This window comes from Ovis canadensis, chromosome 5, assembly GCF_042477335.2.
Source record: "Ovis canadensis isolate MfBH-ARS-UI-01 breed Bighorn chromosome 5, ARS-UI_OviCan_v2, whole genome shotgun sequence".
Taxonomy (NCBI): domain Eukaryota; kingdom Metazoa; phylum Chordata; class Mammalia; order Artiodactyla; family Bovidae; genus Ovis; species Ovis canadensis.
Window position 1 is genome coordinate 53,419,681 of NC_091249.1, and position 14,983 is coordinate 53,434,663.

The window sequence follows — 14,983 nt, forward strand, 5'->3', positions numbered from 1 at the left end:
CTTGTGAAAAGGTTTTGATGAAGGATGAACAGAAGGGCATTTGGTCACCCTAAGCAAGAGGGGAGGGGGGAGATGCCCCGTTACGGTGAGTGCTTCACCATTTGGGGCTCTTGGTTACAACAAGGGGGATTTCTCCCCCACTTCCTATAAGTAACTTTTTTTTTTTTTTTGTCGACCACACAGCACGCGGAACTCCCCTGTCTTGGTAATGACCCCTTCAATAGAAGCAGGGAGTCTTAATCCATGGACCTCCTGGGAAGTCCCTTTAAGTAACTATATTATGTTCATCTAGAAAAATAACATCTTTCTCCAGTATCCTATCATTCACCTCTCTCCTGGAAATTCCAATACCTTGCACAATCTTTCCTTCAGTGACTAACTTTCTCCCTTCTCTTATTCTCTGCACTCTCTGATCCTTGCTGCACTCTCTGATCTTAGTCTCCTTAGCTAAGGAGGAGGGTGGAAGGGTTAGTGCTACTAACAATCATAACCAGCAGAGGGTAGCAGAGAGTAGCAGAAGCAAACTTGGCTTTTCCCCTCTAGTTAAGCAATGAGGTCAGCTGTCCCATTGTAGACCTGGCTAGGCCAGGCCAGGTGGCCAGTTTTGTTTAGAGAGGAGAGGAGAAGCTAAACCTAAGAAGTGTTGAGACCCCCTTACCCTCGTCCAAGACGCAGCTGGAACCAGGTTCTGGAAAGGAGAAGTGCCCAGAATGTGGGCAGGAAAAGCGTTGTGACAGCAGTTCCAGGCCACTTCCATTTTTTTTTTTTCCTTTCCTTTTTTGTTTTGAGAATCCTTGTAAATTAAAAAAAGAAGAAGTGACAGAGCAGGGTTACGAAACTGTGGTGTGTTTTAAATATTTACCTTGAATAAACCTCCCATTTACAGAAAACTGAAGGTCCAGTGCAATGATAGGTTCTTTTTATTTAAAAATTTTTAAAAATATTAGTTATTTATTAAAAAGACTTCCCTTGTGGCTCAGCTGGTAAAGAATCCGCCTGCGATGGGGAGACCTGGATTCAACCCCTGGGTTGGGAAGATCCTCTGGAGAAGGGAAAGGCTACCCACTCCAGTATTCTGGCCCGGAGAATTTCATGAACTGTATAGTTCATGGGGTCACAAAGAGTGGGATACGACTGAGTGACTTCCACTTTCACTTTTTCATTAAAAGGACTAAGTTATGTTTGACATATAATGTTATATTAGTTTCATATGTACAACATAGTGGTTTAATATTTTTATACATTATGAAATAATTGCTACACTAAGTCCAGTTACCATTTGTTACCATTAAAGTTATATTACTGACTGTATTTTCTATCCTGAATAATACACCCTTTGATTTATTTATTTTATAACTGGAAGCTTGTTCTTCCTAATCACCTGCACCTATTTCACTTTCCCCGGCAACTACCAGTTTTTTCTGTCTATGAATCTATTCTTGTTTTTAGATTCCACATGTAAGTGAAATATGGTGTTTATTTTCCTCTGTGTGACATTTCACCTCTTGGTGGGTCCATCCATATTGTCACAAATGGTAAGATTTTATTTTATTTTTTTATGACTGAGTAATATGTATATATACCATATCTTCTTTTTTAAAATTAATTTATTTTTAATTGGAGGATAATTGCTTTACAATGTTGTGGCTGTTTCTGCCATACATAAACATGAATCAGCCATAGGTTTACATATGCTCTCCCCACCTGGAACCCTTCCCTCTCATCTCCCACTCCTGTCACAGAGCACCGAGTTGAGCTCCCTGTGTCATACAGCAAATTCCCACTGGTTCTTTATTACACATATGGTAATGCATTGTGTTTCAATGCTACTCTCTCAATCCATCCCACCCTCTCCTTCCCCTGCTGTGTCCACAAGTCTGTTCTCTACATCTGCATCTTTATTGTTGCCCTGCATTAGGTTCATCTGTATCGTTTTTCTAGATTCCATATATGTGCATTAATGTATGACAGGATCTATGTTAAGTTACCTCCCTGCTGCTGCTGCTGCTGCTGCTGTCTCTTCGGTCGTGTCCAACTCTGTGTGACCCCAGAGACGGCAACCCACCAGGCTCCCCTGTCCCTGGGATTCTCCAGGCAAGAACACTGGAGTGGGTTGCCATTTCCTTCTTCAATGCATGAAAGTGAAAAGTGAAAGTGAAGTCACTCAGTCGTGTCTGACTCTTAGTGACCCCATGGACTGCACCCCACCAGGTTCCTCTGTCCATGGGATTCTCCAGGCAAGAGTACTGGAATGGGGTGCCATTGCCTTCTCCAAAGTTACCTCACTAGAAGTGACTAAAAATTGTTCCTTTTTGTTGGCGAATAATATTCCTTTTTTCGGCCACACCATGTGACTGGTGGGATCTTAGTTCCCAGACCAAGGATCAAATCTGTACCCTTGGCAGTGAAATTTCACTGTGGCTTTGATTTGCATTTCCCTGACAATTAGTGATATTGAGTATTTTTCATGTGCTTACTGGCCACCTGTATGTCTTTGAAAAAGCGTTCAGATCCTCTGCCTGTTTTTTAATGCTTTTAAAAAAATTGATATTGAGTTGTATGAACTCTTTTTATATTAATAGTTTGTATATCAACCCCTTACTGGATATGTCATTTGCAAATATGACAGTTTTCTTTTGTGCACAAAAAGAATGAATGAAATATTTGACCTGATACAAAATTTTGAAATTTTTCTCTTTTTAGCACAAAGATCTCATTTTCGGATTCTAGGCAAAGTGGATTACATTATACTATTAGGAACGTGAGGAACAGCTGTTGTTAAATAGTTGTTTTGACATTTGTTAAAATGGTAAGGGAGACTTTATTTAGGACTATCAAAATAGCCCTGCCAGGAAATTCCCTTGTTGAGTTCTTTGGAGAATGAGTGAGGTATATATACATAGACATCTCTATATATATCAAATATAGTTCAAATTATATATTTGAATGCTTTATTTTATCTAGCTTTATTTAGATATAATTGACATATAACACTGTGGGAGTTTAAAATATACATATTGCTTTGATACATTTATATACTGAAAAATGTAATAATTCCATGTATATTCTTCTCCATCTCTGAGACCTGTCTCTGCCCCTCATCAAGGCTAATCATGGGTGACATGACAATAGGGGCCAAGGAGGTGCTCTTAGTGTACACTTCTTTCTAACTCTCTCTATTCACCTTAATTCTTCTTCCAAACTCAAAACCCTGCCCTCCTTTTTACCAACATCTGTCCTCAGAGGTGGTGTTGATGGCCACCTAAGTAAAGTAAATTTAAACCTCTACATTTTTTACAAGACGTAAAAAATTGTGAACAGACAATTCTGCATGTGAACTGAGAAGCTTCGGACTCTTTCCTAATGCCCCTGCTTTTGGAAGCAAATCAGTTGCCCCAAAGTCAGTTCCTCTAACACTGATTTGCCCAATGTTTAATTACATTTGCTCCAAAACTGTACAACTGACACTTAACTTTCACATATTTTAGGAAGCTTCAGTCTCTTTTGCAATATTGTATGTTAGATGGTATTTCTTACTTGCCTACAATTTATTATTAATATTTTATAAAAATTTAAAGCATATATAGTATGTAACTGGCTTTATTCTCAGGTTACTAATAAGAAAGGTACTTTCAGTTCTTAATATATGGTTTACTACATCCTGTTTGACTCTCTTCCTGGGGATTTTGCTCTTTTAAATGGATATTTACCAATATTCCTGTTTTGCCTACTCATATGGAGCATGTGGGATGTGGGGCTAGCCTGCATGAGGCCCTGTTGTTTCCCATCTACTGACATTTGTAGATGCCATTTGGGTTCATGCTAGTGAAGAGCATGGAGATTTTCCATTGTCTTACAACTTGCCTGTTGTCTAGGTTTAATCCATTATTACCAGAGAACATGCTCTGTATGATTTAAATTCTTTGAATTACATTGAGGATTTTTTTTTTTTTTTTTACTCAGTGGTTCAGGGCATAGTATATTTTGATAAATGTTCCAGTGTTCCCTTGAAAAAAATATGTTTTCTACTGTTTTTAGGTAGAGTGGGCTATATATGTCAGTTGAATCCAATTAGTTGATTTTGGTGTTCAGTCCTTTTATCACCTTGTGTGTGTTAGTTGCTCAGTCATGTCTGACTCTTTGCGACCCCACTGACTGTAGCCAGCCAGGCTCCCCTGTTCTTGGGATTTCCCAGGCAAGAATACTGAAGTGGTTTGCCATTCCCTTCTCCAAGGGATGTTAAAGCTATTGTTTTTCCAATAATCATGTATGGATGTGAAAGTTGGACTATAAAGAAAGCTGAGAGCTGAAGAATTGATGCTTTTGAACTGTGGTGTTGGAGAAGACTCTTGAGGGTCCCTTGGACTGCAAGGAGATCCAATCAGTCCATCCTAAAGGAAATCAGTCCTGAATACTTTTTGGAAGACTGATGTTGAAGCTGAAATTCCAATACTTTGGCCACCTGATGTGAACAGCTGACTCACTTGAAAAGACCCTGATACTGGGAAAGATTGAAGGCGGGAGGAGAAGGGGACAACAGAGGATGAGACAATTGGATGGCATCACTGACTCAATGGACATGAGTTTGAGTAAACTCTGGGAGTTGGTGATGGACAGGGAGGCCTGGTGTGGTGCAGTCCATGGGGTCCAAAGAGTCAGACACAACTGATAGACTGAACTGAACCGAACATCCTTTTTTGCCTCTAGCAATTTTATTTTCTTGCAACATTTTTTATCTGTGCTCTTGATGGTTCTGGGTTGGAGATGTCAGGGAGTAAAAACACTTTTTCCTTCATCTTTTTAAAGTCTCAATTGGGACCCCTGTAACTAAAGATAGGTTAACACAAGAAAAGTGTATGGATTTATTTAATGTAAATTTTACTTCTTTGGGGCTCAAATGGTAGAGTCTGCCTGCAATGATCCTTGGGTTGGGAAGATCCACTGGGGAAGGGAATGGCTACCCACTCCAGTATTCCTGCCTGGAGAATTCCATGGACAGAGAAGCCTGGTGGGCTACAGTCCATGGGGCTGCAAAGAGTTGGACATGACTGAATGAGTAACATTTTATATGACATAAGAGCCTTCATAAGGAAATGAAGACCTGAAAAGGCAATTAAACATAAACATTTTGATAGATTTATTGAAAAGTGGAAAGTCATGGAAAGATGTGATCAGACAGAAAAAGGGTATGAGCTAAGTGCAGTAAACTAGGGGGAACTTAGCAAGGCCTGTTCATTGATTCCTCTTTGTATCCCTTTAGGATGAGGATTTGCCTTTCTACCAGGTATAGGGAAGGTCCTCTTACCTGAGGATTTTATGATGTGCTTTGAGGAAAAAGCACATCCTGCACATCCCATTTCTGAATTCCTTCAGCTCAAAATAGTCAACATACCAAGGTGCTACATTCTGGGGAGGATGAACTGAGTTTCATCACAGGAGTCTTTAGTGCCCTTCCTGGATATGTAGGAGGTGATAAGGAAACCCAGGAGCCTTTCATGGCTCAATGAAACTATGAGCCATGCCATATAGGGCCACTCAAGTCAGACAGGTTATGGTGGAGAGTTCTGACAAAACATAGTCCACTAGAGAAGGAATTGACAAACCACTTTAGCATTCTTGCCTTGAGAACTCCATGAACAGTATGAAAAGGCAAAGAGTTAGGACACTGAGAGATGCACCCCCCAGGTTGGTAGGTGTCCAATATGCTACTGGAGAAGAATAGAGAAATAGCTCCAGAAGGAATGAAGAGGCCGAATCAAAGCAGAAAGCTTATTGTGGTGGCTTCTCTTGTTGCAGAGTATGGTTCTAGGGTGAGTGGGCTCAGCAGTTGCAGTTCCTAGGCTGTAGAGCACAGGCTCAATAGTTGTGGCACATGGGCTTAGTTGCTTTGTAACATGTGGGATCTGCTCGGATGAGGGATTGAACTTGTGTCTCGTGCATTGGCAGGTGGATTCTTTGCCACTGGCCATCTGAGAAACTCGAAATCATGTCTTATATTTAAGACTTTTGGCCGTTTTGAGTTTATTTTTTATATGATGTGACGAAGTGTTCTAACATCATTGATTTACATGCAGTTGTCCATTTTTCCCACACTGCTTGCTGAAGTGACTCTTCTCCACTGTATATTCTTACCTCCTTTGTTGAAGATGCATTTTAAAAATTAATTAATTAATTTTAAAATTTTATTTATTTGACTGCACCGAGTCTTATTTGCATCATGTAGAATCTAGTTCCCTGGCCAAGGATCGAACCTAAGTCCCCTGCATTGAGAGCCTGGAGTCTTAGTCACTGAACCACCAGGGAAATCCCCAAAGATTAATTGATATGTGGGTTTATTTATATGTGATATGTGAGTAATTGGTATGTGGGTTTATTTCTCTATTCTGGGAGAACTAGAGGTTATCTATATATTCATTTATTTTTGGCTGTACTGGGTCTTCATTGCTGCACATGGGCTTTCTCTATGCAATGAGTGGGGATTACTCTTCATTGTGTTACACGGGCTTCTCATCATGATGACTTCTCTTGTTGGGCAGCACAGGCCCTAGAGCACACAGGTTTCAGCAGGTGTGGAATGTGGGTTTTAGATTGAGGGCTCAATAGTTGTGGTGCAGGGGCTTAATTGTTCCACATCATGTGGAATCTTCCCAAACTAGGGTTCAAACCTGTGTTCCCTGTGTTGGCAGGTGGAGTCTTATCCACTGTACCATCAGGGAAGTCCCAGAAGTAGGGGTTCTTAATTGTATTCATTTTCTATGCTGCCATAACAACTTGGCACAAATTTATTGACTTGTAACAATAAAGAATGATTATCTTATGGTTCTGCAGGTCTGAATTCAAATATGGGTCCTGCAATGTTAAAATCATGGTGTCAGCAAGGCTGCCTTCCTTTCTAGAGATTCTAGGGAAGAATCTGTTTCTTTGCCATTTCCAGCTTCCAGATGTCTCTTTTTCCATGTGTCCTTGTATCAGATCACTTTGAACTTTTCTTCATTCCTCTTCCACTTATAAGGACCCTTGTGATGATATTAGTCCCACCTGGATGATCAAGGATACTCTCCTCAATTTTGTCACCTCATTAGAAAACTTGATTTATTTGCTGCCTTAATTCCCTTTTGTCATATAAGGTTGTATACTCATGATTTATGGGGATTAGCATGCGGATGTGCTGGGAGGGAGTGCATTATTGTGCCTGCCTCACTAACTTCCCTTTCTTTGGAATGCTACTAACTTCTACCATGCTACTATATTCAAGTGTTTGTCATTATCTTTTATTTGCCAGATGCCTTTACTTCTTTTGTTTTTCCCTCCTGCATTATCTTTACATAGTTTTCACGATCATTCTTTAAAAAAAAATTATCACTTTTCTTTAAAATAATGGAGTTTTTCCTGGACAGCTTTTTTGGAAAAACTGAATGCTCTGCAATGCAGGAGACCTGAGTTTGATCCCTGGGTTGGGAAGATCTCCTGGAGAAAGGAAAGACTACCCACTCCAGTATTCTGGCCTAGAGAATTCCATGGACTACAGTCCATAGGGTCTCAAAGAGTTGGACATGACTGAATGACTTTCACTTCACTTCACTTCAATTGGAGGAAGAGGTAACATATATCCCCAAGGCTTCTGTGGATGTCATCCGGGGCGGGGGTGGGGTGGGGGGGTGTCTGTTAACTTGGATGGGAAAAATTTTGATCTTGGTTTTTCTCTAATGCAGGCAATACAGCCCATGTATCCTATACATTTGTCACCAGTGGAAATTAGAGTTATTTTCCTATCACTTTACAGAAAGGCTGACATATCAGTTACTCTCATCATTTTTTCAAATTATGAATTATTGGGCATAAATACCACAAACTTAAAAAGTATTTTGGTACCTCTATTTCAACGTCTTCCTTTGTGATCTTATGTGCTTTATTTTATGCATTTGAATATATTCTTCTGAGAAGGGACCCATGCACATCAGCAGGCTTGCAGCATGGGTACAATCTTCCTGCTTTTTGTCCCATTCTCACTGTTCCTCTCAGCTGGGTGTGGGCCCCTTCTAAAAAACAGGAAGTTCTTGACATGTGTCAAAACTCTGCACATCACAGATTTTGGGTGGTTTAGCTTGGATTTCTCCTTAGCTGACCAGTGTCAGCAAGAATCAGTCTTCTATTGGTTCACTCACAATTTCTCCCCACACTAGTAGCAGATAACCACTCACTCTTGAAAATGTATGTCCCCATTATATCCCAACATCCTGCCACTACTGTGGTCCACAGGGTTCAAAGATGTTTGATGATTTGCCCAAATACTCAGACCTTGAAATTGCAAGGAGGGTGGGACTGGGGTTGCTATTTCCCACTAGTGTGTCTTCCTTACTCTAGAAAACTCTGGATTCTCTTTATTTTCCTGAAGATGGTCTCTCTCATTATGTCTTTCTCACTCCAGTTCTGGGCTTCAAGAGCCCTGGGCCGTCTCGTGATTGGTGACTTCATAGAAGTAGAAGTTCTTTTTTTGTTTCTCTCTTGTTCTTGATTAATTTCAGAGGAGACCCAAGAGTTAGAGGTTCCTCTTCCTCCTCTCTTTAATAATAAATCTTTTTAGCTTTTTTCCATAACTTTTAAAAGGTTGCTAAGGTTCATCATGTCCTTGCCTTCTGTGGACAATGTGCTCAGTTGCTCAGTCTTATCCAACTCTGTGACCCCAGGGGCTGTAGCCTGCCAGGCTCCTCGGTCCATGAGGGCTTTATCATAATAGAGACAATACAGAACTGCATGAAGCAGAAATGTCTTCTTCTTCCCACACAGTAACCTTTTGAGGGATAATCTCGGAAGCAAAAATTTGGTGTGTGTCTGTTTTTGTCTTTTCTCTGTCTCTATATAAACATTTTAAGTATTGTAGTTGATCCACAATTGCAATATACCAGCTATAGAGGTAGCTGGTATAGCGAAATATAATTGCTTATTTTAAACTGAGTGCTAGGAGTATAGTTTATACATCTTTATTCTTCTGGGTTAAACGAGAGAGAAAGAAAATGAGGAGTGGAAATGTATAACATAAATGATATTCTTTTTTATTGTAGAAAGTATATATAGCACACAATTTTCCATTTTAATGATTTTTAAAATTTAAATTTATTTATTTTAATTGGAGGCTAATTACTTTACAATATTGTATTGGTTTTGCCATACATCAACATGAATCTGCCACTGGTGTACACATGTTCCCCATCCTGAACCACCCTCCCACCTCCCTCCCCATACCATCCCTCTGGGTCATCCCAGTGCACCAGCCCCAAGCATCCTGTATCCTGCACCAAACCTGGACTGGCACTTCATTTCTTATATGATATTATACATGTTTCAATGCCATTCTCCCAAATCATCCCACCCTCTCCCTCTCCCACAGAGTCCAAAAGACTGTTCTATACATCTGTGTCTCTTTTGCTGTCTTGTGTACAGGATTATCATTACCATCTTTCTAAATTCCATATATATGCATTATATAGTATACTGTATCGGTGTTTTTCTTTCTGGCTTACTTCACTCTGTATGATAGGCTCCAGTTTCATCCACCTCATTAGAACTGATTAAAACATATTCTTTTTAATGGCTGAGTAATACTTCATTGTGTATATGTACCACAGCTTTCTTATCCATTCATCTGCTGATGGACATCTAGGTTGCTTCCATGTCCTGGCTTTTGTAAACAGTGCTATGATGAACATTGGGGTACATGTGTCTCTTTCAATTCTGGTTTCCTTGGTGTGTATGCCCAGGAGTGGGATTGCTGGGTCATCAGGCAGTTCTATTTCCAGTTTTTTAAGGAATCTCCACACTGTTCTCCATAGTGGCTGTACTAGTTTGCATTCCCACCAACAATGTAAGAGGGTTCCCTTTTCTCCACACCCTCTCCAGTATTTATTGCTTATAGACTTTTGGATCACAGCCATTCTGACTGGCATGAAATGGTACCTCATTGTGGTTTTGATTTGCATTTCTCTGATAATGAGTGATGTTGAGCATCTTTTCATGTGTTTGTTAGCCATCTGTAAGTCTTCTTTGGAGAAATGTCTATTTAGTTCTTTGGCCCAGTTTTTGATTGGGTCGTTTATTTTTCTGGAATTGAGCTGCAGGAGTTGCTTGTATATTTTTGAGATTAGTTGTTTGTCAGTTGCTTCATTTGCTATTATTTCCTCCCATTCAGAAGGCTGTCTTTTCACCTTGCTTATAGTTTCCTTTGTTGTGCAGAAGCTTTTAAGTTTAATTAGGTCCCAGTTGTTTATTTTGCTTTTATTTCCAGTATTCTGGGAGGTGGATCATAGAGGATCCTGCTGTGATTTATGTCAGAGAGTGTTTTGCCTATGTTCTCTAGGGGTTTTATAGTTTCTGGTCTTGTGTTTAGATCTTTAATCCATTTTGAGTTTATTTTTGTGTATGGTGTTAGAAAGTGTTCTAGTTTCATTCTTTTACAAGTGGTTGACCAGTTTTCCCAGCACCACTTGTTAAAGAGATTGCTTTTAATCCACTGTATATTCTTTCCTCCTTTGTCGAAGATAAAGTGTCCAAAGGTGCATGGATTTATCTCTGGGCTTTCTATTTTGTTCCATTGATCTATATGTCTGTCTTTGTGCCAGTAGCACACTGTCTTGATGACTGTGGCTTTGTAGTAGAGCCTGAAGTCAGGCAGGTTGATTCCTCCAGTTCTATTCTTCTTTCTCAAGATTGCTTTGGCTATTCGAGGTTTTTTGTATTTCCATACAAATTGTGAAATTATTTGTTCTAGTTCTGTGAAAAATACCGCTGGTAGCTTGATAGGGATTGTATTGAATCTGTAGATTGCTTTGGGTAGTATACTCATTTTCACTATATTGATTCTTCTGATCCATGAACATGGTATATTTCTCCATCTATTAGTGTCCTCTTTGATTTCTTTCACCAGTGTTTTATAGTTTTCTATATATAAGTCTTTAGTTTCTTTAGGTAGATATATTCTTAAGTATTTTATTCTTTTTGTTGCAATGGTGAATGGAATTGTTTCCTTAATTTCTTTTTCTACTTTCTCATTATTAGTGTATAGGAATGCATGAGATTTCTGTGTGTTGATTTTATGTCCTGCAATTTTACTATATTCATTTATTAGCTCTAGTAATTTTCTGGTGGAGTCTTTAGGGTTTTCTATGTAGAGGATCATGTCATCTGCAAACAGTGAGAGTTTTATTTCTTCTTCTCCAATTTGGATTCTATTGCAACGAAAAGAATAAAATACTTAGGAATATATCTACCTAAAGAAACTAAAGACACTTTGAAAATAAAGCATTGCAACCATCTGGCATTGCTGCATGTGTTTCTCTGCTGCTGCTGCTGCTATGTCGCTTCAGTCGTGTCTGACTCTGTGCGACCCCATAGACGGCAGCCCACCAGGCTCCCCTGTCCCTGGGATTCTCCAGGCAAGAACACTGGAGTGGGTTGTCATTTCCTTCTCCAATGCATGAAAGTGAAATTTAAAAGTGAAGTCACTTAGTCGTGTCTGACTCTTAGGGGCCCCATGGATTGCAGCCTTCCAGGCTCCCCCATCCCTGGGATTCTCCAGGCAAGAGGACTGGAGTGGGGTGCCATTGCCTTCTCCGTGTGTTTCTCTAGTTGCAAATCCCACAAGCTGTGGAAATACTAAGCCCATACTCCACAACTATTGAGTCTGTGCTCTAGAGACCAGGAGGCACAACTACTGAGCACACGTGCTGCAACTACTGAAGCCTGTTACCAGCTTCTCATTGTGGTGGCTTCTCTTGTACTGCACAGGCTTCAGTAGTTGCAGCACCTGTGCTCAGTAGTTGTGCCTCCTGGTCTCTAGAGCACAGACTCAATAGTTGTGGAGTATAGGCTTAGTATTTCCACAGCCTGTGGGATTTTCCCTCATCAAGGATCAAACCCGTGTCTCCTGCATCAGCAGGTGGATTCTTTACCACTGAGTCACCAGGGAAGCCTCATGCAAACTCTTAGTTGTGGCATTTGGGATCTAGTTCCCAAATCAGTTCTCCACCCCCTGCTTTGGGGGTGTGGAGTCTTAGCCACTGGACCACCAAGGAAGCCCCCCTGAATCATTAATTTTAATTAATTTAAGTTTACATTTCAGTAGCCATGCGTGACTAGACTAGTAGCTACTCTATTGGTTAGTGCAGAGTTGACGATTGGAAAGTGACAGCAATGCCTGCAGCCTAAAAGAGTATCTTTGCCAGGAAAGCAATGTGTCTTCTGGCTTCTGTAGAACTGAAACTACTCTCCCCACAGGCTCAGGAAGGGTGATTAGCATATCATGTTAACTGTGTGGAGGTCAATGGAAGGGCAAGATGGGTGAAGACTTGGAGGCATTCAGGCCCAGAGATACATGCAGTATTTGGGGTAGCTTGAAATGGCAACCCACTCCAGTACTCTTGCCTGGAAAATTCCGTGGATGGAGGAGCATGGTAGGCTACAGTCCATGGGGTTGCAGAGTCGGACACGACTAAGCAACTTCGCTTTCACTTTTCACACTGTTATTGCTGTTTTGCTTCGGACTTTTCAATAGAATCTTGACTTTAAATGTTTTAGATCTTTGTCACCATGCCTAGACTTTCATATCTCATGTCTGGATTTTTTTTTTCGTTCAGAAAGTCCCTTATCTCATTTCCTCATTTTCCTCCCACCTGTACAATCAGGGATGGCTCATATGTGCTTGGAAGTGGGTTGGGGCAACAAGTGGATTTACTTTCATTTAGGTTTGGTTTCCTGTAGATTATTCTATTAGAAAGAGTTTGTGGCAAATTTGGGTTTGGAGCCCAATACCCAGAACTCCAATCAACTCTGCTTTACAGAAGTGAGTTGCAGGTGTTTCGTGGGTATAATTGTTTTTCTTTGGTACACAGTATATCATTGTTATTCACCAAGGTTTTAGGAGGGAGTGATGAATAGATAGGAAGAGAATTGTTGTATTCTATTTTTATGGCCTTCTTTGTTTATTATTGGTATTGATTTTGATAGTTCCATATCTGAAACAATGTTTTCAGAATGCAGAATAACAGGCAGGCAAAGCATGGTGTGTTTTTTTCTTTTTCTTTTTCTTGATTAGTTTTTATACATGATTAGAGTATCATTTCAAAATTCTGGAATGACATTTGAACTCTGCTTTCTACTTTGCATTTCCTTCTCAGATATTGGTTGATTGATCTGCTATCTCTCTCTGTAGCCTCAGCATCTGGAGTCCTCACAGTTCCTGCATGCACCCTGGCCTTTAACAACATGCAGAGCTTGAGACTCAGGTCTGCTATCCTGCCCTTGCTTTAGTGGGAGTAGATGTCTCTCTTTTGTCTCTCAGAGTGATAGCTTACTGTGAACGATGTTGGATTCGTGATCTCCAAAGAAGATTTAGCTTCAGGACCAGGGACCAGCCTTGATCACTCAAGAGCTTTCGTATAGCAGAGTTTTATTAAAGTAAAAGGTACAGAGAAAGCTTCTGACATAGACATCAGAAGGGGGATGGAGAGTCCCCCCTCCCTAGTCTTAGCAAGGGAGTTATATACTTTTTAAATTGATTATTACAGTAAATCAGAAGAATGTATCAAGATTTTAAGGGTCTTACTAGACCCATTCTCACAATTTACGTTTTAAGAAGACAGAATTAGAACTAACAATAAAAAGATCTTACCAGACCCCTCCCATTATATACATTTTAGGATAACAGGATTAGTCAGAAGGTTTTCAAGAAGGAGAAACTGTCCTCAAGCTGGATATATTGTTATATAATCCTTAGTACAGAGTTTAAGCTGAGCTATTTTATTGCATAATCATCAGCTCTGGGCTTAAAGAAAAAAACGTTTTATATGACTAAGGAATGTAGAAAAAAATGTCCTTTTCTCCTCCTTGGGAACTCCAGATTGCTATCTACTCTTTGAGAGCCCCAGACCCCTCTCTCCTCCTAGGGTACCCCAGACTTCTTATCAACCTGCCTAGGAACTGACTCGCTCAAGAGCATTTTGGACACCATTCTGTGATAGCAGTAGGAGGAGGAGCTAACCACTGATACCAGTTTCTGTGATTCAGGCTCTGTTCCAAAGGCCTCACATTTACCCATTTGCTCAATTTTTATGACAACCATCTCTGATTGGTGCTATTGTTATCCCCATTTTACAGATGAGGAAACTGAGACACAAAGAGACAAAGTCATCCACCAATGCCCCAGTATCCTTATGTTAGACTTGAATGCTTTTCCTTCTTGCTCCAAGTTTCCTGCACTCCCTGGGGGTGCTGAGTGCCTCTCACTTACCATGTTCCATGGAACTTATGCCATTATTGCACTGTGGTCCTGCAGACATGGTAACAGTTAGAAAAGCAGGTCTCGGTGTATCTATCTTCTCTAGCTCTTCTCGGGTAAGGCAAGCTGCTATTCAGCTTTGTGTTCATGCTTGACACACACTCGGTACTCCATAAATTTTAGTTGAACAGATAAGTCAGTGAGTCAGAGAGTAGAGTTCGTGCCTATCCAAAGGAATTGAAATCAGGATCTGATCTTGAAGAGATATGTGCTTCCATGTTCACTGTGGCTTTATTCACAATATCCAAGACACAGAAACAGCATAAGTGTTCATAATCAGAAGAAAGAATAAAGACAACTAAAGCATCCATCAGTAAATGAATGAATAAGAAGGTGTGATATATATATATACATACATATATATTTAGAATGTTGGAATATATGTATATATATTGGAATATATGTTGGACTATATATATTCTATATATATGGAATATTTTATATATTCATATGACTATTTCATATGTATATTAGCATATACATATATGAAAAATTTCACAGTGGAATGTTATTCAGCCATGATAGATAAGGAAATCCTACCATTTGCAACAACATGAATGGATTTTGATGACAAAATGAAATAAATGAGAGGAAAGATGAATATCAAATGAAATCACTCATGTAGGATCTAAAATAGTCAAACTCATTGAAACA